Source organism: Sapajus apella, unplaced genomic scaffold, assembly GCF_009761245.1.
Source record: "Sapajus apella isolate SASKATOON/1434 unplaced genomic scaffold, GSC_monkey_1.0 scaffold8, whole genome shotgun sequence".
NCBI lineage: Eukaryota > Metazoa > Chordata > Mammalia > Primates > Cebidae > Sapajus > Sapajus apella.
The window spans coordinates 14,250,309-14,272,264 of NW_022436948.1; the positions used below are offsets into that span (position 1 = coordinate 14,250,309).

The 21,956-nt window shown below is 46.2% G+C and overlaps 1 protein-coding gene across 2 annotated transcripts in view; it reads left to right on the top strand.

Annotated features, from left to right (window-relative positions):
- Positions 1-21,956, top strand: part of TIAM1 (TIAM Rac1 associated GEF 1) — a 448,677-nt gene that overhangs the window by 76,966 nt on the left and 349,755 nt on the right. For both annotated transcript variants that reach the window (XM_032277050.1, XM_032277051.1), the window contains exon 2: positions 17,203-17,322. The gene's annotated coding sequence lies outside the window, so the exon portion shown is untranslated. The remainder of the gene's footprint in view (positions 1-17,202; positions 17,323-21,956) is intronic.

Here is a 21,956-nt window from a genome sequence, read left to right on the forward strand (position 1 = left end):
CACACACACACACACACACACACTCTTTGTCCCAGGTTCTGGCATGCAGTTCTCCAAACCCTTGGAATCTCTGGATTGATAGAATGTCTTTCTTTTGTACATGGGGGACCTCTTGATAGTTTCAGGATGAGGGCTGGTCTCTAGAAAGACCAAACCATGTGATTCAAGGGTTGAAACTTTCAGCTCCATCCTCCCTTTAGGGAGAGGAGAAAGGGGCTGGAGATTGAATTAATCATTGATGGCCAATGATTTACTCACATTCATACCATAAGATTTCTAAACAACAGAATTCAGAGAGCTTCTGGATTGGTGAACACATGTTCCTGGGAGATGGCGTGCCCAGAGAGCACATGGGAGCTGGGAGCCCTTCCCCACACCTTGCCCTGCACATCTTTAACATTCGGCTGTTTCTGAGTTGTGTCCTTTATCATAAACCAGTAATAATAAGTCAGATGTTTTCCTGAGTTCTGTGAGCCATTCTAGCAAATTATTGAGCCTGGGGAGAGAGTCATGGGAACCCCAGAATTTGTAGTTGATCAAGCAGAAGCGTGGGCACTCCATTTATAGCTGACATCTAACATGAGGGCAGTCTTTTGGGACTGAGCCCTTACTTAGCCTGTGGGTTCTCTGCTAACTGTGGGCAGCTAGTGTCAGTCTGGAATTGAATTGTAGGACCCCCAGTTGGTGTCCAGAGAGTTGGAGCATTGGTTGGTGTGAGGAAAAAAATCCCCCACATTTGGTGTCAGAAGTGTGAGTAAAGTCAGTTCATGATGTAGGATAGAAGCAGGTACCCCAACAAGGAACTATGGCTTAGCTTGGAACTGTTGACTGTACCTTTGGCATCTGGGTTAAATCTTACTGTTGAGTGTACAGGACCTGTACACACTTATGTGTACAGAGGAAAGGCTATGTTAGGACACAGAAAGAAGGTGGCTGTCCACAAGCCAAGAAGAATGGCCTCACTAGAAACCAATGCAGACAGCACCTCGATCATGGACTTCCAGCCTTTAGGACTGTAAGAAAATAAATGTCTGTTGGCCAGGCACAGTGGCTCATGCCTGTAATCCAAACACTTTGGGAGCCCGAAGTGGTGCATCATTTGAGGTCCAGAGTTCCAGACCAGTCTGACCAACATGGTGAAACCCCATCTCTACTAAAAATGCAAAAAAATTAGCTAATTGTGGTGGCTCATGCCTGTAATCACAGCTACTTGGGAGACTGAGGTGGAGAATTGCTTGAACTCTGGAGATGGAGGTTGCAGTGAGCCAAGATTATGCCACTGCAATCCAGCTTGGGTGACAGAGTGAGACTCTGTCTCAAAAATAAATGAATGAATGAACAAATGAATGAATGAATGAATGAATGTTGTTGAATCCCCCAGTCTGTGCTGTTTTGTTATGGTAGCTCAGGGAGACTAAGACACTTTGCCTCCTTCCTTCCAAAGATGATAGAAGGGGGTGGCTCCATTTGCAGCCACTGCCGAGGTCAGGGCTGGTGTCCCTTCATTTACTCTGGCATGGGGCAGAGTGGTGTTTTCTTTCTTGTCTGTACTATTTCTAGTCTTCTGTCTTCATTTGATGGATTGGGTAGCTAAGGGTGAGAAAGCTTAAGCAGTTTGCTCCAAGTCACTTGAGTGTATTAGGCAGTAGAACCAAGGGTGCATCCCAAGCCTCCCTTGGGTAAATCCAGGACAGATATAGTTAATTTTTTATTTAAAAATGCAATTCCTAGTGACATGTGGATGTCATTGAGTAGCAAAGAAATGAAATGAAATGAACCAGTGACACACTGCACTGCTTTGTGACAAAAGTAGGTTAACTGATTTAATGGCCAACCACAATGTAAGGGAAAGTGGACCTGAGAAGCTTAAGCCCTGGAAAAAGCTCCTGCCACCCAGTGATGATCAGGTGAGAAGACGCGCTGCTCTTGGAAGCTGAAGCTTTCATCATCAGATGTTTTTGCTCTGCCTTGCAGCTGGAACCATTGCTTTAATTTAAAATCTATTGATTGGATGTGACTCTGTGCCTGTCTTTGTGCTGGACATTAAGTGCCAAGAGCTAAAATGCACAGTTGCTGTGCTGAATTAGCTGATACTTTAGTGGGGCTGATGAATTCGACAACGGCTGCAATGTATAGTACCTAGGAGGGTGGAGAGGGTAATGGCTGCATGCTGTGAGAGCACGTGTAAGGGCATCTCGGGTGGAGGGCAGATGCCAGGAATGGCTTTTCTAAAAGAGGCAAAACAGGCAGGGGTCCCAGTGGGGAATAGGGTTTCAGGCAGAGAAAATATGAAGTGTATCAATGTGGAGATACGGGGGAATAGCCCACTGGGAGGACTTCGTAGGCACTCACAGGTACTGTTTCTTTGTCTTTCTTCTCCCCTTCTTATCCTTCCTTTTTCCCTTTCATCAGTGGTGCGTTAGTCAATTTGCTTCCTGAGGTGAATAAAAATGGCCTGATTTGTAGTTTCTGTGGTGTAAATTTTCCTATCGTGGCCAATTCCAAGCTATCAGCATGATGTCAACTGGTCTGCAAAATCCCTAAAGCTGTTAACAGTTGGTCACAAGCCTGTATAGTCCCACTCCAGCAGACCTCTGCCTCCCATCCATCCATCCATCCACCCACATGCATAATTTCAACCAAACAGAGTCACAGGAGTAAATCATGTTACAGATTTTAGGATTATTTTATCAAGTGGCTTTTTAAAATTCTGTTCATTCAGCTATTAGGACCATTGTCTCCAGAATTCGAGTAAAGAATATGGTTTAGCAATTCTTGAGTTGAAGCAATGTGGAATCTGAGTTGTGCAGACCACAGTTGTGATGGTCCTAATGCTCACGAAGCTGTTTTTGTTCCCTGTCTCAACAGTTGCTTGTTCCCAGCAGGCTCACGATTTCTTTCACAGGTGGTTAAAAATGTTCTTGTAGAAATCACATTCTTTTCCCAGTGCATAGCAGATAGTATCAGAATCTAATTTAGCAGTTAGCTTCTGATATTTCTTCAGTCTTTGGTGTATCTGGGTTTCATTTATCTCACTTTTTGGGTGATGTAGACATCTTTCCTTTAGGTTTCCAACTTAAGCCACACATTTGGGATGTCAGCTAGCTGCCTTCACACCATTTGTATTGGGCTGGATTTCCTTGGACACATCTATGGGGTTGAAACACTTTGGCTTCTAACAGTGTGCTTTGGAGCTTTTGGAAAGATGAATAATTGGTCATGGTTTTGGTGGTCTTCAAATTGTTGTAAACTCACAGGTAGGAGTTGATTCTTACTAAATAAGAAACTTTATTTTGAACAAAAAAGAAAAAGAAAAGAAAAAAAAGAAGCTTTATTTTGAAATTGTGGACACATTGGCTGGTGAATACTGAATGTTCCAGAGGACTCCATTTAAAAGTAGTTTCTATGTTATAATGTTGAGTGAAAAACCAAGTCGCCATTATATGTATTAGGATGTGACTTTTATAAAAAAATAGGCAAACAAATTGGCAGTGACCTCTGGGGGAGTGACAATGAGCATAGGATTCGTTCACTTTTAACTCTACATGTTTCTAAACTGTTTTTAAAAAACTTTTTAATTACATATAGATAGTAAAGCAAATCCAGACAAAACAGAAAGCTTGGTTCTGTTTTAAGAGGACTCATCTGGGAATGGATGATAAACTTTCTATTGTCTTTTTAAAGCAATTTGCCATTTGCCCAATGCAAAGTTTACATGTGTCTAGTTTATGAATTGTTACTTAGTAATCCTAGATACAATTCATTTTGGTTGCTAGAAAATTCAAATCGCATAGCTGTTCACACCTGCTCACTAAGGCCAGCAATCTAACCTTAAACTTCACTGTGAGTTCTCCTTCATAATTTTTTCCCAGTTCTTTCCTAATGAGGTTAATCCTCTGTGCACGCTCACTGGCTAAGCTGGCTGTTATTCTGGACTCCCAACAGTGCTTCATTCTAAGAACCTCCTGGAGATATTCTGTGAACTAACATAGGGCCATTCTGTTTCTTTAGCATTTCTTGACTGGGAGGCTCTCAGCTGCCTGGGACACGGAGAGTCACTAGACTCCACTTTGCTTCCCAGGAATAGCATCATGCTATGATGCCAACATGCTGCCTTCCCTCCTTTTTCCTACGAAATGAACTTCTTTCATGCTGTTGGCAATTCTGTCCTTATCTTCAGGATGTCCTCTGTTCCTGATCTCAATTTGAGAACAATGCATTTAGCGTTCAAGACCAGCCTGGCCAACATGGTGAAACCCCGTATCTACTAAAAATACAGAAAATTAGATGGGCATGGTGGCGCATGCCTGTAATCCCAGCTACTCAGGAGGCTGAGGCAGGAGAATTGCCTGAACCTGGGAAGGCGGAGGTTGCGGTGAGCCGAGATCGCGCCATTGCACTCCAGCCTGGGTAACAAGAGCGAAACTCTGTCTCAAAAAAAAAAAAATTAGCCAGGCGTGGTGATGCGCACCTATAATCCCAGCTACTTGGGAGGCTGAGGCAGAAGAATTGCTTGACTCTGGGAGGCAGACGTTGCAGTGAGCTGATATTGCGCCACGGCACTGCAGCCTGGGTGACAAAGCGAGACTCTGTCTCAAAAAAAGAAATTGAACAATGCATTTAGTTTCCTTTGCTGAGTCGCTGAGCATTTGAAAAGGTAGGGAATGTGTGGATATTGTACAAGAATTGGCCAAATCAGATTGTGTTAGTGTAAAATGGAAAAATAACTGTGACTTCTTATTCAGGCATTTGCCAGCAGATTGCCACTCCCAACTCTTTCTTATAAAAAGAATTTTAGGAAATATGTGACTTAGGTAAGTGATGTGTTATTGATGCAAAGCCCAATTATGATTCCGCTGGTGGACAAAAATAGTTCTTCTATTTCACAGTCTGTGGAAACCTCCCTCTGATTAGGTTGACCCATATGAATTGCCAAATTGAGCCACCAAAAGGGCAATTCCCCGATTCAACCTAAGATTGCTTATTTGCTAAGCTGCAAGCGCAGAAAATACGTGTCTACATTAAAAGGACATGAGATGGATATGCTCTAAGGAAGCCAGGCATCCCTTTTTTATTTGAACCTGTCTCTAATGGTTAGTGTTTACTTAGTTGACACTTGGTTGTTGCCTCACTAGCTTTCAGGAAGTATCTGGAGCAAAATTCGTTGCCTAGCAACATGTTCCAGCCCAGAAGGGTTGGAGAATGGGTCAGTGATTAACAATTATATACAATCAAGTTTAAAAATGCATAGCAGTAGGCAACATTCCTGCTCTGACCACCAGAAAGCATCAGCATTCTACTGCCCTGGGTTTTGGGCTATTGTAAGTAAATTTATTGCAGTTGTGATCTTGACCTCATGGTGGCAATTAAGAAAAACTGTTCTGGACTGAAATAGGCTCACGGCGCCCCTCCGTCCATGGATCGATTTTGCAAAAGCATCTGATACCCATCATTTGGTTGGCTGCCTGTCTGGACACTCATCCCCTTGGAAAACGAGAAGAGAAAATGAAGAATCTGGGTATTTATGGTTGTTGTCATCTCAACAAATTGGCCCCTATTAGTGAATCTGTAATTTACTAAAGAACAAGTACACACAAAATGAGTGACAACAGCTCCCTCGTTCAACCCAGACCGTTCTTTCAAGAATTACGAATGCACAGCAGATGTTCTTCCTGAAATGGCCCAAGCCCTTAGTCGTTTCTCTTCCTTCCGTTCCAGCGAGAGAGAAGACAAATTTTGCATCAGCCAGTCTTTACTTAATCTTTCTGTCAGCACAAATATCAATGGTGTAAATCGTGAAAACCGCAGTAAAGCTAGGAGACATTTTTATAACTCTGGCAAAGCTAATAATGCGCATTTCATTGTTGAGAATCATTGAGTTTAATTGGCTAATCAATTTTTAGGCCCTTTCCATTTGTATTTTGTTTAATCAACAAAAATAGATTGCCCTGCCAACCTTGAAAGACCCAAGTTGGAGAACAGTGGCAAATATTTCGTTTGTCCTGCCAAAAGTGCTTTTCCAACAGAAATGTCTTAATTGAAGATGATTTATATTCAGAAGTGCTGATGTTTTATCATTTGTCTAAAGAAGGAAAAAGCTGTGTAAGCAGGCAGTAGGCAACCCGTCTTAGGCATTGTTTTTGACATTTATCTACACTCTTTCTCCTTCAGATGTTTATATAAAAATGACCCGCCCTAGCCTTTCTTGCTGATGATTTGGACATCACCTCATGAAGTAGCTGTCAAGTTGTTCCCATAGCTTTTGGTTAGAATCAGCCTTTGCTGTGGAGAACTCCAGGCCCAGGTCTTTTTTTAGTCTCTGGGTTTCCTGGTCCCTGCTCTCTGGGCCACAGCATTGGAGGACAGGTCACCTGGGTGTAACCCGGTGAAGTGCGCTGATTCTTGGTTTCTTGATGGAAAACATCACTAGTTCCAGCTGGCTGTGGGGTCTCAGGGCACCCTAGGACTTTGACCTGCGTGGGTGACAAGCTTTCTGAGAGTTGCAAGAATGTCGCGTTTGCTTTGGTTTGCCTCCTTTGCAAACCAAGGAAGGGAAAGAGATGAAGAAAATAACATTTATTTAATACCTACATGGTGTATTTTCATTTCTTTTCTTTTTCTTTTTCTTTTGAGATGGAGTTTTGCACTGTCACCCAGGCTGGAGTGCAATGGCGCGATCTCGGCTCACTGCAACCTCCCCTTCCTGGGTGCAAGCAGTTCTCCTGCCTCAGCCTCCCAAGTAGCTGAGATTACAGGCGCCCACCACCATGCCCGGTTAATTTTTGTATATTTAGTAGAGACAGGGTTTCACCATGTTGACCAGGCTGGTCTTGAACTCCTGACCTCAGGTGATCCACCCGCCTTGGCCTCCCAAAGTACTGGGATTACAGGTGTGAACCACTGTGCCCGGCCCCATGTATTCTCATTTCATACAACAATTCCAGGAAGGCCAGACACGGTGGCTGAAGCCTGTAATCCCAGCACTTCGGAAGGCCGAGGCGGGTGGATCACGAGGTCAAGAGATCGAGACCATCCTGGTCAACATGGTGAAACCCCGTCTCTACTAAAAATACAAAACATTAGCTGGGCATGGTGGCATGTGCCTGTAATCCCACCTACTTAGGAGGCTGAGGCAGGAGAATTGCCTGAACCCAGGAGGTGGAGGTTGCGGTGAGCCGAGATCGCGCCATTGCACTCCAGCCTGGGTAACAAGAGTGAAACTCCGTCTCAAAAAATAAATAAATAAATAAGCAATTCCAGGAAGTAGTCAAACCCTATATAGCTGGTAAGGAAGATGAGTTTCAGAGAACATCAGAACTAGAATCACTTACAGTGCTGGATGCAGTGGCTCACTCCTGTAATCCATAATCCTAATACTTTGGGAGGCTGGGAGGGTGGATTACTTGAGCTCAGGAGTTTGAGACCAGCCTGGGCAACATGGAGAAACCCTGTTTCTACAAAGGAATACAAACATTAGCTAGACGTGATGGTGTGCACCTGTTTCCGAGCTACTTGGTGGGGTGAGGTGGGAGAATCACCTGAGCCTGGGGAGGTCGATGCTGCAGTGAGATGTGATCAAACCACTGTACTCCAGCCTGGGAGATGAGTAAAACCCTGTCTAAAACTTGAACAACAATAATAATAATAAAGTAGCTCGCAGTAACTTTTATGTGGAGTGTCTGCAGTTTGAATCCTGTTCTGTGAATCTCCAGTTGTCTTCCCATTTCACTGCTGCAGGAAGTTAGAAAAGCTCCCCTCCCTACCCCAAACATGTTTTCCCTGTAGTGCTCCCAGGGCGCAGGAATTGAAGACTAATAAAGGCTAAAGGTTGGCCGGGTGCGGTGCCTCATGCCTGTAATCCCAGCACTTTGGGAGGCCAAGATGGGCAGATCAGCTGAGGTTGAGAGTTTGAGAACACCTTGACCAACATGGAGAAACCTGTCTCTACTAAAAATACAAAATCAGCTGGGCGTGGTGGCGCATGCCTGTAGTCCCAGCTACTATGGAGGCTGAGACAGGAGAATTGCTTGAACCCGGGAGGTGGAGGTTGTGGTAAGCCTCGATCGCACCATTACACTCCAGCCTGGGCAGCAAGAGTGAAACTCTGTCTCAAAAAAAAAAAAAAAAATACTAAAGGTTTGTGAGTGCTTATCTTATGTCTGCCACTTTTTCAAGAGCTTCATATGGTGCTTTGATTCATTTACACTTCACTTGCTTATAAGCTGCTGCCAGCCTCATCCTACAGATGAGGAAACTGAGGCACAGGGTGCCTGGGGCTGGACCACAGTCACATGGCTAAATGTTGAGGGAACCAGGATTTGAATCCAGGTGGTCTGACCCAGAGCCCATGCTCTTAGGGGTCTGCCTTTCGTTGACTGTACCCTTACTTATTTAATATTCTCTGATATGGTTTGGATGCTTGTTCCTTCCAAACTTCATGTTGAAATGTGATCTCCAGTACTGGAGGTGGGGCCTGGTGGGAGGTGTCAGGTCATGGGGGTGGATCCCTCATGCTTGGTGCCTTCCCCATGGTAAGCAAGGTAAGCTTTCACTCTGTTAGTTCTCAGGAGAGCTAATTGTTTGAAGAGCCTGGCCTTCTGTTTCTCGCGCTCTCTCTCGCCCTGTGACATGTCTGCTCCCACTTTGCCTCTGCCTCTAGTGGAAGCTTCTTGAGGTCTCACCAGAAACAGATGTTGGCACTATGCTTTTTGTACAGCCCGCAGAACCATAAGCCAAATAAACCTCTTTTCTTTATAAATTACCCAGTCTCAGGCCAGGTGAGGTGGCTCACGCCTGTAATCCCAGCACTTTAAGAGGCCAGCCTGGGCGGATCATGAGGTCAGGAGATCGAGACCATCCTGGCTAACAAGGTGAAACCCTGTCTTTACTAAAAATACAAAAAGTTAGCCAGGTGTGGTGTCATGTGCCTGTAGTCTCAGCTATTTGGGAGGCTAAGGCAGGAGAATCGCTTGAATCAGTGAGGCAGAGGTTGCAGTAAGCCAAGATTGTGCCACTGCACTCCAGCCTGGGTGACAGAGCGAGACTCCATCTCAAAAATAAATGAATAAATAAATAAATAAATAAATTACCTAGTCTCAGGCATTCCTTTATAGCAGTACAAGAATGGACTAATGATTCTTCAAGTCCCAGTGCAGCGAGGCAGCAGCTAAGGTGACAGAGGAAGGGGAAATAGTGATTTTTATGGAACTTATTTCACACTTTGTAATGGGCAGCGGAGGCCACTGATTGAGTGATTGTCTCAATTCCTGGCTCACTCACTGGTCTTTGACTGTACTGAGACCCTTTCCTGCTATTTTTTCTCCACTTCTGGTTGTTTTCCTTGTGTGCCCCTGGTTTATCTTCCATGAGGCCCTCAGACTGACAAGAGGCCAGCTGTGCTCCAGGGGCCACCAAGAAACCAGCATAGTGACCTGAAAACTACTCCAAAGGCAAAAACAAACAAACAAAAACCCCCAAAAAACCAAAAATAACCACACACTAACCTTAAATCAACCTGGGATCTAATATACAATGCAGCAACTTCTAAGCCACGTTCTTTTTGTTAGTAAGTAATTCTGGGAAGCCAACAGAATGGGAAAAACCCCAGAAAAATGCCCGAAACTCCACAACATCTTTCTAACAAGGCCATTTCCCTTGCTAGCCCCAGACCATGCATGCGTCTTTGGTACCAAGGTCAAGGGATGCCTGGATTGAATGAAGGCTGAGGAAGAATTTCCACATTTGATTGGCGTGGGAAGGCCTGCAGCAGGTCACATCAATTGCTACAATGATGGTGAAAATACCTGCAGAGGACCATTTCTGTTGAGTACTCCATGCCAAGCCCTATTCAAAGCATTCGGTGCATCTGTTAATCCTTAATCCTCCACCAGTCTTGTTAGCTAGATGCTATTATCCCCATTTAACAGATGAGAAAATCTATTGTAATTTTACAAACGTTAAACATTACAAAACCTCTTAGGATCAAGGCCATGTGGTAGTTGGCTCATGGGCTGGTGGTATCTGGAGCACAGAGGCCTCTTTGTTAAATAGTTCTCAGAAACTCATTGAAACATGTGGGCCATATGACAGCCAGCATCTACTGAGCTCTTGCTGCACACTGGACACTATTTTTTTTTTTTTTTTTTTTTTGAGACAGAGTCTCTCTGCTGCCGAGGCTGGAGTGCAGTGGCACAATCTCGGCCCCCTGGGTTCAAGCGATTCTCCTGCCTCAGCCTCCCAAGTAGCTGGGATTATAGGTGTGTGCTACCACCCCCAGCTAATTTTTGTATTTTTAGTAGAGATGGGGTTCACCATGTAGACCAGGCTGGTCTCGAACTCCCGACTTCAAGTGATCTGCCCGCCTTGGCCTCCTGAAGTGCTGGGATTACAAGCATGAGTCACTGAGCCTAGCCCAGACACTATTCTGAGAACTTTGTTTGAATTTATTTAAACCCCACAGAAACACGGGCTGGGCATGGTGGCTCACGCCTGTTATGCCAGCACTTTGGGGGGCTGAGGCGGGTCGAGTATGAGGTCAAGATCGAGACCATTTTGGCCAACATGGTGAAAGCCCGTTTCTACTAAAAATACAAAAATTAGTCAGGCATGGTCATCATGGTGGGTGCCTGAAATCCCAGCTACTCAGGAGGCTGAGGCAAGAGAATCGTTTGAACCTGGGAGGCCGAGGTTGCAATAAGCCGAGATTGTACAGCTGCACTCCAGCCTGGTGACAGAACAAGACTCCATCTTAAAACAAAACAAAACAAAAACAAACAAAAATCTCACCTCACAGAAACACAAGCACTCTGATTATGATCATCCTGATTTATGGATGAGAAAACTAAGTCACAGAGAGATGATATAACTTGCACACAGCCGCGTCATCAGTCCATAGCAAGACCAAGTGTCTGCCAAAGCTCCCCATCCAGGCTCTTAACCACAGTGGCCTTGTGCCTCTGAGCCCAGGACATGGCACAGCAGGAAAAGGGACAGCGGCATGGGAGATGGAGATCATCCTAGGGCTCCTGTGGGCTTGAGGCTCCAGCCCCTCTCAGGTGGCATTGCCTGGCTGGCTTGCCACTCCCTTTGGGCAGTGGCCCTGTGGAACTGGGATGTTGATTACATCGACTTCTCTTGTCACCTGGTATTTGTTTGTACCCACGATCACCCCTGCAGGGAAAAAAACAGACAAGACCTCTGATACTAATCCTAACACACATCTGAAGGCATTCACTGGGTCTTGCTGACATGCAAAGCACATTTTCTCCTTGACCCCACAACAGCCCTGTGAGGTTCATTCTTAATGATCATCTCTGTGTCAGGGGGTCGCTGATCCCCGCCCCACATGGCTCCCCAGTGGCTGACTGCTGCCCACCCCGGGGCAGGAACCTATAGACAGCTCTGGGCTTTGTTGTGCCCACCTGGGCATTTCCTGTGTGGTCCGCTCTGCTGTTCTCTTGTCTCCTGAGTATTTTTTCCCTCCTGGTTTGCTGCCTGGAGACTCTCGGCAGCCTGGAGGTTTTCAGAACAACACGATGAGATTTTCCCCGGCCCAGAACTGTTTCTGCTGTTGCTTGTGCATCCGACACCTGCTGGGCTGATGAGCTTTGCAAATGTCACTGAGTGTTGAGAGGGAGCTGTGGAGGTTTGCAGGAACGCACCATCCCAGCTGCCGCCTTGTGGGGGGGGTGGTGGTGGTGGAGGGGTCGCTGCCTGTCCCTCCTCTAGCCTAGCTCCCCTTGGAAATGGAAGAGGTGGTGTTCCGGCTCATGGAGCTGACCTGGGTGCCCACAACCTACCGGTTCCTCCTCCTTCTCCTGGGGAAACAGTGGCTGTTTCTATGTGGATTTTCTGGCAGCATTGTCTCTTAACATTTTTGGTCACCTTTTGAGGATATAGAAACGTTCTGATCTTTTCTTTTCTGGATTTCTCTTTTCAGAGAAATGGAAGCATACACAGGATTTTGTGTAGAAAATTCGAGGTTTTAGTTGGGCGTGGTGGCTCACCTCTGTAATCCCAGCACTTTGGGAGGCTGAGGCAGGTGGATCATGTGAGGTCAAGAGTTCAAGACCAGCCTGCCCAACATGGAGAAACCTCATCTCTACTAAAAATACAGAAGTAGCCGGGCCTGGTGGCGCATGCCTGTAATTCCAGCTACTCGGGAGGCTGAGGCAGGAGAATCACTTGAACCCAGGAGGCAGAGGTTGGAGTGAGCCAAGATCGTGCCATTGTACTCCAGCCTGGGCAACAAGAGTGAAACTCTGTCTCAAGAAAATCAATCAATCAGTCAATAAAATTTGAGGTTTTTCAACTGGGTGTGGTGGCTCACGCTTGTAATCCGAGCACTTTGGGAGGCCGAGATGGGCAGATCAACTGAGGTCAGGAGTTTAAGCCCAGCCTGGCCAACATGGTGAAACCCCGTCTCTACCAAAATATAGAAATGGCCAGGTGTGGTGGCGGGTGCCTGAAGTCCCAGCTTCTCCTGCTGAGGCAGGAGACGGCTTGAACCCAGGAGGCAGGGGTTGCAGTGAGCTGAGATCGTGCCACTGCACTCCAACCTGGGCAACAGAGCCAGACTATCTTAAAAAAAAAATCAAGTTTTTCACTGGTAGTCTTACACTTGGACAGTGCTGCCCACTTGCCTCTGACCCGTGCTTGGAAATCTAGCTTAAAAATCACGTTCTCTGTTTCTTCCCTCTCCATTGAGGGCAAAGATAGAAAACTGAATTTTAAATTCTCTGCCCTCTTCTTCTTCCACTGTTGTCAGTCAGAGGCTTGGCAGGAAAATAAATGGCACACTCATAGGTGACAGAAGAGAGTCACGAGAGAAGGTGTGTCATGAGTTAAGAAAAGCAGACAGGCTGGTTGCAGTGGCTCACACCCCTCATCTCTCAGCACTTTCGGAGGCTGAGGCAGGAGGATTGCTCGAGCCGAGGAGTTCGAGATCAACCTGGGCAACATAATTTTTTCTTGTCTCTACCAGAAAAAAAGGAAAAAAAAACCCAAATTAGCCAGGTATGGTGTGGTGGTGTGTGCCTGTGGTCCCAGCTACTTGAAGGGCTGAAATGAGTAGATCATGTAAGCTCAGCATGGGAGTTCAAGGCTGCAGTGAACCATGATCATGCCACTGAACTCCAGCCTGAGTGACAGAATGAGACTCTGTCTCAAAAAAAAAAAGTAAAAAAAAAAAGACAAAGAGACTGGGATCGGGTCCACTGGGGCAGTGGGAGGAAAGCCCTTTTGTCCCCTAAAACTGAAGCCTGAGAGAAGCCTGGATGTGTGACGAAGAGACCTCCAGATGCTGCTGTGGGGAGGAAGCAGGGGTCTACGCTCCTACCGCCCTGACCCTCCTTCCCTCATCCCTGCCCCTTGTGCCTCCCCAGGGCCAGAGGACGAGGAAGGGCAGCCTCCCAGGGCACAGATCTCAGAGGAAAAAGAGGGAAAATCACCTGAAGGGCAACCTGAGAGTATTTAGCACATCACCCTTCTAGATTCTTTTTTCTTTGAGTTAGTCTCACCCTGTTGCCTAGCCTGGAGTGCAGTGGTGTGATCTCGTTTCACTGAAACCTCCGCCTCCCGGATAAAGGCCATTCTCCTGCCTCAGCCTCCCAAGTGGCTGGGATTACAGGTGTACACCACCACACCCGGCTAACTTTTTTTATTTCCTACTAAAAGCAAGAGAAAAAAATGTTGGCCAGGCTGGTCTCAAACTCTAGACCTCCAGTGATCCGCCCACCTTGGCCTCCCAAAGTGCTGGGATTACAGGCGTGAGACATCACTTCTAGTCAACCCTTCTGGATTCTTAAATAACTTCTACCCGGCAAGTAGATTGCACTTTTGAGATCAAGGAAGGCAGTTGTGTCGTCTTTATTTCTTTCACTTCTTTCTACTTTTTGTTTTTTTGAGGCAGAGTTTCACTCTTGTCGCACAGGCTGGAGTGCAATGGTGTGATCCTGGCTCACTGCAACCTCTGCCTCCCAGGTTCAAGTGATTCTCCTGCCTCAGCCTCCCGAGTAGCTGGGACTACAGGTGTGTGCCACCAAGTCTGGCTAATTTTTGTCTTTTTAGTAGAGATGGGGTTTCACCGTATTGGCCAGGCTGGTCTCAAACTCCTGACCTCATGACCCACCCACCTTAGCCTCTGAAAGTGCTGGGATCATAGGTGTGAGCCACTGTGCCTGGCCTTAGTTTTATTTTTTTAAGAAACAGGGAGTCTCACTCTGCCACCCAGGCTGGAGTGCATAGTTTATTGCAGCCTGGAACTCCCAGACTCACACGATCCTCCTGCCTCAGCCTCTGAAGTAGCTAAAGCAACAGACATGTGCCTCCGTGCCCACTTACTCTTTAAAAGAATTTTTCTGGAGATGGGGTCTTGCTATGTTGGCCAGACTGGGGTCAGCTTTAAATGCTGTCTTTTGGATTTGGGCATCTTGAAACTTTGCTAGGGCAGTTTAGTAATTCTGTTAGTGATTGCAAGCATCCTAGTTTTTGCCAGAGGCATTTAAATCTAGTCTTTTAGTTTTGGGTTTTTTCTTTTTTTTGGCCTATTTTATTTGTATGCCTGTCATTACAAGGCTACTCTGAAAACCTTCATTATCTTCATGATGGTGAACCAATCTGCCTCTATCACAGGGAACTGTATGTAAATTGCTCACAGGGATTATGTGCAAAGGTAGTTTCCCCTTATTGTACAGTAGCTTGATGTTTATAAACGGCCATTTCTAGATTTTGCAAAAAAGCGAGGTTATATGTGGGAAGAAATGGAGAAACCACAAAGTGTGTTGCAGTGGGACGTATTATGGGGCACCGGCTATAACTGACCCCTCCGAGCTTGGGACCAGGCATCTGGATTCTGCTCTTGGCTCTGGCTGGCACTTCTCTGTGGCCTTGGGCACCACCTCCAGGTATCAGGACCTCTGTTTGTACCCTGGAGTTACTGTTCTGTTGAAGACTTGCTCCTTGACCAAACTTGAGTACAGCTTCTCTGTGCCCCCTTCTCAGCCAGGCCTTTAACCCACCCCTATCCTCCAGGCCTTCCCAGCTATTTTTAGCAAGAATCCTGCTAGATGGGTTTAGAGAAATTTCTTCTATCTTGGACATTTGATCACACTCTATACCTGATCAAGTTTCTTGTCCCACTGTCCTTGTTGTAAGTCAATCTGCCTTCAGCAGGAATCTCGTTAAGTTGGTTTAGCAAGAATCCCCTGACTTCAATGTCTCTTCTTAGTAATTTCCTCTCCAATGGCGCTTTCCGCTGCTCACTGGTTACAAATCTCCAGATGTCTTTGCTGTGCTTGGAGTTGAGCCTAATCTTTCTCCCTGTTGCAATGACCTTGACACCTACACAGTGACCTTGACACCTGCCTGTTGTAGTAGTCCTAAGTAAAGTCTGCCTTACCATTTGTAAAAAGTGTCAGAATAGGTCAGCGCGATGGCTCACGCCTGTAATACCAGCACTTTGGGAGGCCAAGGCGGGCAGATCACGAGGTCAGGAGTTTGAGACCAGTCTGACCAACATGGTGAAACCCTGTTTCTACTAAAAATACAGAAGTTAGCTGGGTGTGGTGGTGTGTGCCTGTAATCTCAGCTATTCAGGAGGCCGAGACAGGAGAATTGCTTGACCCCAGGAAGTGGAGGTTGCAGTGAGCTGAGATCATCACACTGCACTCCAGCCTGGGCGACAGAGCGAGACTCCGTCTCAAAAAGAAAAAGTCAGAATAATTTTTTGCTTTGACATGACCCATCATAAAACGTTGGAATTGATTGAGATCTTCAGGGACCTCTAGTTCAACCTCCCCTGATATCGAGACCTGTAAGGAGATCACTATTCACTGCCAGGGTTCCGGTCACCACCTTACAGGCTGGTTCTCATTGTTAAGAAGCCCTGCCTTGGTCTCAAGCCTGAAATCTGCCTCCATTTTTACTCATTCATCTTAATTCTGTCTTTCTTTGAAACCTCTTCCCTCCCTTATTAAGACAAAATATTAGCTTTTAACCAAGTGTAGTGGCGCACGTCTGTAATCATAGCTACTAGGGAGGCTGCGGCGGGAGGATTGTTTGAGCTCTGGAGTTCAAGGCCACAGATCGTGCCACTGTACTCTGACCTAAAAAATCAAATAAGAATATATATTAGCTTAGAAAATGTTAATTTTTTTTTTTTTTTTTTTTTTTTTTTTGAGATAGGTTCTTGCTCTGTCTTTCAGGCTGGAGTGCTATGGTGCAATCACGGTTCACTGCAGCCTTGACTTCCCAGGTTCAGGCAATCCTCCCACCTCACCCTTCCTAGTAGCTGGGACTACAGGTGCACACTACCACACCTGGCTGATTGTTTTGTATTTTTATTTTTTAATTTATTTTTATTTTTTGAGGCAGAGTTTCGCTCTGTCACCCAGGCTGGAGTGCAGCGGTGTCATCTTGGCTCATTGCAACCTCCGCCTCCTGGGTTCAATCAATTCTTGTGCCTCACCCTCCTAAGTAGCTGGAATTACAGGTGCGTGCTACCACACCTGGCTAATTTTTATTTCTTTAGTAGAGAAGGTGTTTCACCATGTTGGCCAGGCTGGTGTTTGAACTCCTGGCCTCAAATGATCTGCTCATCTCAGCTACCCAAAGTGCTGGTATTACAGGTGTGAGCCACTGGCTTGTATTTTAATTTTTTGTAGAGATAGCGTTTTGTCATGTTGCCGAGGCTGGTCGTGAACTCCTGGGCTTAAGCAATCTGCTAGCTTCAGCTTCTCAAAGTGCTGGGATTAGGGGTGTGAGCCATTGTGTCTGGCCCAATTTTAACCATCGTAAGAAAATAAAAATAGAATAAAGATGTATTACTCATCTTGTTTCCTTGAACAGGATTCTGAGCCTGGTTGAACCTGTGTTGCCAACCTGGGGATATCGTTACTGTGGAAGGCTGTTAGGGTGATACGCTGGGCTTCACTCTGTGCGAACTCCATCTTTACTTCAAAGTTCTGGGTGGTTCTGCTTCTCTGCTTCTAATTTTAAGTCCCTTCTTTCTTTCCTCTGCTATTAGCAATGACTGTCGCCTCCTCTGCTAGTGTTTTTTTGTTTGTGTGTGTGTGTGTTTTATTCTGCTAGTGTTTTATTAATGACGCACTTCTTTTTCTTCTATGGAGTAAGATGCATGGGCTTTGTGGAAGCTGCTTGTCACTCAGAAGTTTTTTTTTTTTTTTTTTTTTCCTTACCTTCCAGGTTGATGGTCGCAGTCCATATGTGAACAGCTTCAGAAGCCTGACTGTCACATGGTGAGCAGTTGACACGCTCATATACGCCCTGTCGTGTGCTTTGAAGGACTTTCTAGGGGCATCAAGGGTATGTGAATAAAATTGCTTTTTCACTTGTTTGTCTGTCACAGCCCCAAATCTGTGCCTGCTGTTTGCTGATTTTCACCCCCTCTGCCGCCTTTTTTTTTTTTTTTTTTGGAGATGGAGTCTCGCTCTGTCACTGGAGTGCAGTTGCTATCTGGGCTCACTGCACCCTCCACCTCCCAAGTTCAAGCCATTCTCCTGCCTCAGCCTCCCGAGTAGCTGGGATTACAGGTGCTCACCACCACACTGGCTAATTTTTGTATTTTTAGTAGACACAGGGTTTCACCATGTTGGCCAGACTAGTTTTGAACTCTTAACTTCAGATGATCCGCCCACCTCGGCCTCCCAAAGTGCTGGGATTACAGGCGTGAGCCACCATGCCCTTCTTTTTCAACATGACAATATTCTGTTGGGAGCGAGGTCAAGAGCAAAGTCAGGGAGACCAAGTAGGAGGCGACAGTGATGAGGGTGCTGGCGATGGAGCTGCTGAGATGCGGCAGATTTTGGATACCCTTTCAGGGTCCAGTTGACAGAGTTTATTCTGGGTGGAGTGTGAGGTATGAGGGAAGACGTATCCAGGAGAGGGAAGAACCCAGGTATTTGGGGTTTGTGAAGTGACAGTGGTTGATCACGGCTGCTTTAGGCTCCCTGATTCTTTTTGGCCCTTCAGCAGGCAGGAGTTCAAAGCTGGAGTGGAAAGGCTTATCTCCTGAGCTCTCATCGAGTAGTTGATGAGTTCCAGGGCAGGATAATTCCCTGGTAGACCAGTTACCTCTTTTGACTTGGTGACCATGCCCTGCGCCCCTAGTCCTGGTATGCTGCTAGCTACAAGAAGTGGTAGGCTGGCTGGGCGCAGAGGCTCATGCCCCTATAATCCCAGCATTTTGGGAGGCCAAGGTGGGTGGGTCACCTGACGTCAGGAGTTTGAGACCAACCTGGCCAACCTGGTGAAACCCCGTCTCTACTAAAGATACAAAAATTAGCTGGGTGTGGTGGCGTGTGCCCATAATCCCCGCTGAGTAGGAGAATCGCTTGAACCTGGGAGGTGGAGGTTGCAATGAGCCAAGATTGTGTGACTGCACTATAGCCTGGGCGACAGAGAGATTCTCGGTCTCAAAAAAGAAGGTGGGGGGCGGGTAGGCACTTTGGGGACGTCACTGTAGACCCTCCGTGGACATGCTGTTCAGGGGATAAACCCCATAACAGAGTGGTAGCTGCTTCTGTGAGGGAGAAGCCCTTTTGTCTTCCAAGTTGTGGTTGTTGAGAAATGATGCTTCCCCGGTATTAGGTTGGTGCAGAAGTAATTGCAGTTTTTCCATTACTTTCAGGGCAAAAACCGCAATGACTTTTGCACCAACCTAATATCTCTAGACTTGGTTTTGTCTTACAAGAATACCCCTGGGTGTAATTGGCTGTGTGTGCTGGATACGTTCGAATCAACTGGATCTCTTTGCTTATTCCTGCTGTATTCTTATAGGAATGTCTTAAGTGTGTCTCTGCTTCACTCCTCATTTCTAGCACCCTGAGAACTGGAATAGGGGCCAGCAAATCACAGCCCATGGGCCTGTTTTTGTAAATAAAGTTTTATTGGAACACGTCCTTTTTGTACGTGTTATCTATAGCTGTGCTTTCTTGGTACGGCAGCAGAGTTGAGTAGTTGTGAAATATGGACTAGAGAGCTTGAGATCCTTACTATTTGGTGCTTTATTTTAAAAAATGTTTGCTGATCTTTGGGTTAGAAGATAAACAGGGTAAATAAGGCTGCAGTAGTAGATGGATCACGCAGAAATACTCTTCGTTCAGATATACCGTTCAGCCTGGGCACGTATGAATGTGAAATTGGCTTAAAGGTATCAAAATTGGCCACACATGGTGGCTTAAGCCTATAATCCCAGTACCTTGGGAGGCCGAGGTGGGAAGATTGCTTGAGCCAGGAGTTTGAGACCAGCCTGGGCAACATGGAGAGACCCCATCTCTACAAAAATATGGAAAAATTAGCTGTGCATGATGGCGCATGCCTGTGGTCACAGCTGGTCGGGAGGTTGAGGTGGGATAATCACCTGAGCCTGGGAAGCTGAGGCTGCAGTGAGCCATGATCACACTACTGCACTGCAGCCTGGGCCATAGAGCGAGGTCAGGGTCTTCAGACAAAAAGGGTCAAAATTATTTAATTTTCCTTGTTGACTCTTGTACATGTGAGACATTATCCTTATATATGAAATGTAATTCAGCATGGGTAAGTTCACACTAAATAATGGTGTCCGTTTACTTCATTGATAACTGAATGCCGGTAGTCCCCAAATTCAGCACTTTTAATTTTTTTAATTTTTATTTTTTTGAGACAGGGCCTCTCTCTGCTGTTCAGGCCAGATGGAGTGCAGGCTTGATCTTGGCTCACTTCAACCTCTGCCTCCCGGGTTCAAACAATTCTCCCGCTTCAGCCTCCCGAGCAGCTGTGATTATAGACATGCACATCACACCCAGCTAATTTTTGCAGTTTTAGTAGAGTCGGGGTTTCACCATGTTGACCAGACTGGTTTCGAACTCCTGCCCTCCAGTGATCCACCAGCCTTAGTCTCCCAAAGTGCTGGGATTACAGATGTGAGCGACGGCACCCAACCTTAAATTCAGGATTTTGAGACCTGATGTGCTGCCTCCTCTTCCTTAACAGGAAAGCTTTCTCTTTCATAGGAGTATGATACCATGTGGCTTGTTTTATGTGTGTTTGGTCGGGAGTTCTCAGTATTTTTGACTATTTCAGGTTAAGGTTTTCAAAATAAGTAGACTTGTACTTTTTCCCCCTAAGTGGAATTTATCTCCTTTTATCTAAGTTATTCATTTTGTCTTTTGGCTATATTGCATGCTACATTATTATGGATGACTGTTGAATTCTTTATGTAAAAAAAAATGAAATAGGCTGAACCTTTCTTTTTAAGTTGCATCTTAATGTAATAAAAACAGGAGTTTAATTATTAAAATGGTGGAAGAAAAGATTGGTGGAAGAAAAAACTGCTTAGTAAAGATTCTGTTTTATAATGCATTCCAATATAATTGGTATCATAATGTGTAATTAACAATCTTTAGGCCGGGCGCGGTGGCTCAAGCCTGTAATCCCAGCACTTTGGGAGGCCGAGGCAGGTGGATCACGAGGTCAAGAGATCGAGACCATCCTGGTCAACATGGTGAAACCCCGTCTTTACTAATACAAAAAATTAGCTGGGCATGGTGGCGCGTGCCTGTAATCCCAGCTACTCAGGAGGCTGAGGCAGGAGAATTGCCTGAACCCAGGAGATGGAGGTTGCGGTGAGCCGAGATCACGCCATTGCACTCCAGCCTGGGTAACAAGAGTGAAACTCCGTCTCAAAAAAAAAAAAAAAAAAAAACAATCTTTGAAGTGTGAAGCTTGAGCTTGGGTGGATGAGGGACCTCTTACGGTGGGAGGATTGTCCAGGCAGGAATACAGTGACACCATCTTGGCTCACTGTAACCTCCCTCCGCCTCCCAGTTCAAGCGATTCTCTGGGATTACAGGTGTGCACCACCACGCCTGGCTAATTTTTGTTTTTTTAGTAGAGATGGGGTTTCACTACCTTGGCCAGGCTGGTCTTGAACTCCTGACCTCAAGTGATCAGGCCACCTTGGCCTCCCAAAGTGCTGAGATTATTGGCATGAGCCACCATGTCCAGCCTTGAGCAGTGACACTTCCGAAGTGGTGCACAGATTGTGGGGTCTTGCTACCTGCCTTTTTGTGTGTGTGGTCGAAGGAGATGGTAGAAGAAGGGCTAGGACAGAGGACCATCCTGCGACGCTTGACTACCCACCCACTCCTACCCCGGGTTTGTCAGGGATGAGAAGACAGACTCCTTCATATGGGCAGTGGCTTTAGCTTCAGATCTCAGGGTAACTTCCTGGGGAGTTGGAGTCCACCAGGTGCTAGACTGGTTTGGGGCTTGTTGTTTAAAACCTGCAGAGGCCGGGCGTAGTGGCTCACACCTGTGATTCCAGCACTTTGGGAGGCCGAGACGGGCAGATCACCTGAGGTTGGGAGTTCGAAACCAGCCTGATCAACATGGAGAAACCCCACCTCTGCTAAAAATACAAAATTAGCCGAGTGTGGTGGCACATGCCTATAATCCCAGCTACTCGGGAGGCTGAGACTAGAACACGAGCAGCCTGCCCCTGCTGTAGGCTTTCCTACTGCATGCCCCCAGTACTCTCCCTCCAAGCTACGCCTGGCCAGCCGTTCACTTCCTTCAGGTGTCGCCTCCCCAGGCAGGCTTCCCTGAGAACCTAAGCTGAAGTGGCAGCTCTCTCCTCAGCCATTGCTGTTGTTATCATGGCCTTGTTCAGTCCCTTTAATTTAAAGATGAAGAAGCTAAGAGGGACAGTGGTGCACCCAAGTCGTGGTTAATGGTAGAGCAATGAAGGTCTGGGTGTTTCCGTGGAATTTACTTCCACTTTTGTTCACTGTGAAGTTGGTGCTGGGATTAGCAGAGCTCTCTACCTCCTCCACTGAGCTCCCTGTCGGAGCCTGAACATATAGTGCCAATATTCTGGGCCCATGGAAGATTTATTTATTTACCTTTTTTTTTTTTTTTGAGACAGAGTCTTGCTCTGTCGCCAAGGCGCCAGGCTGGAG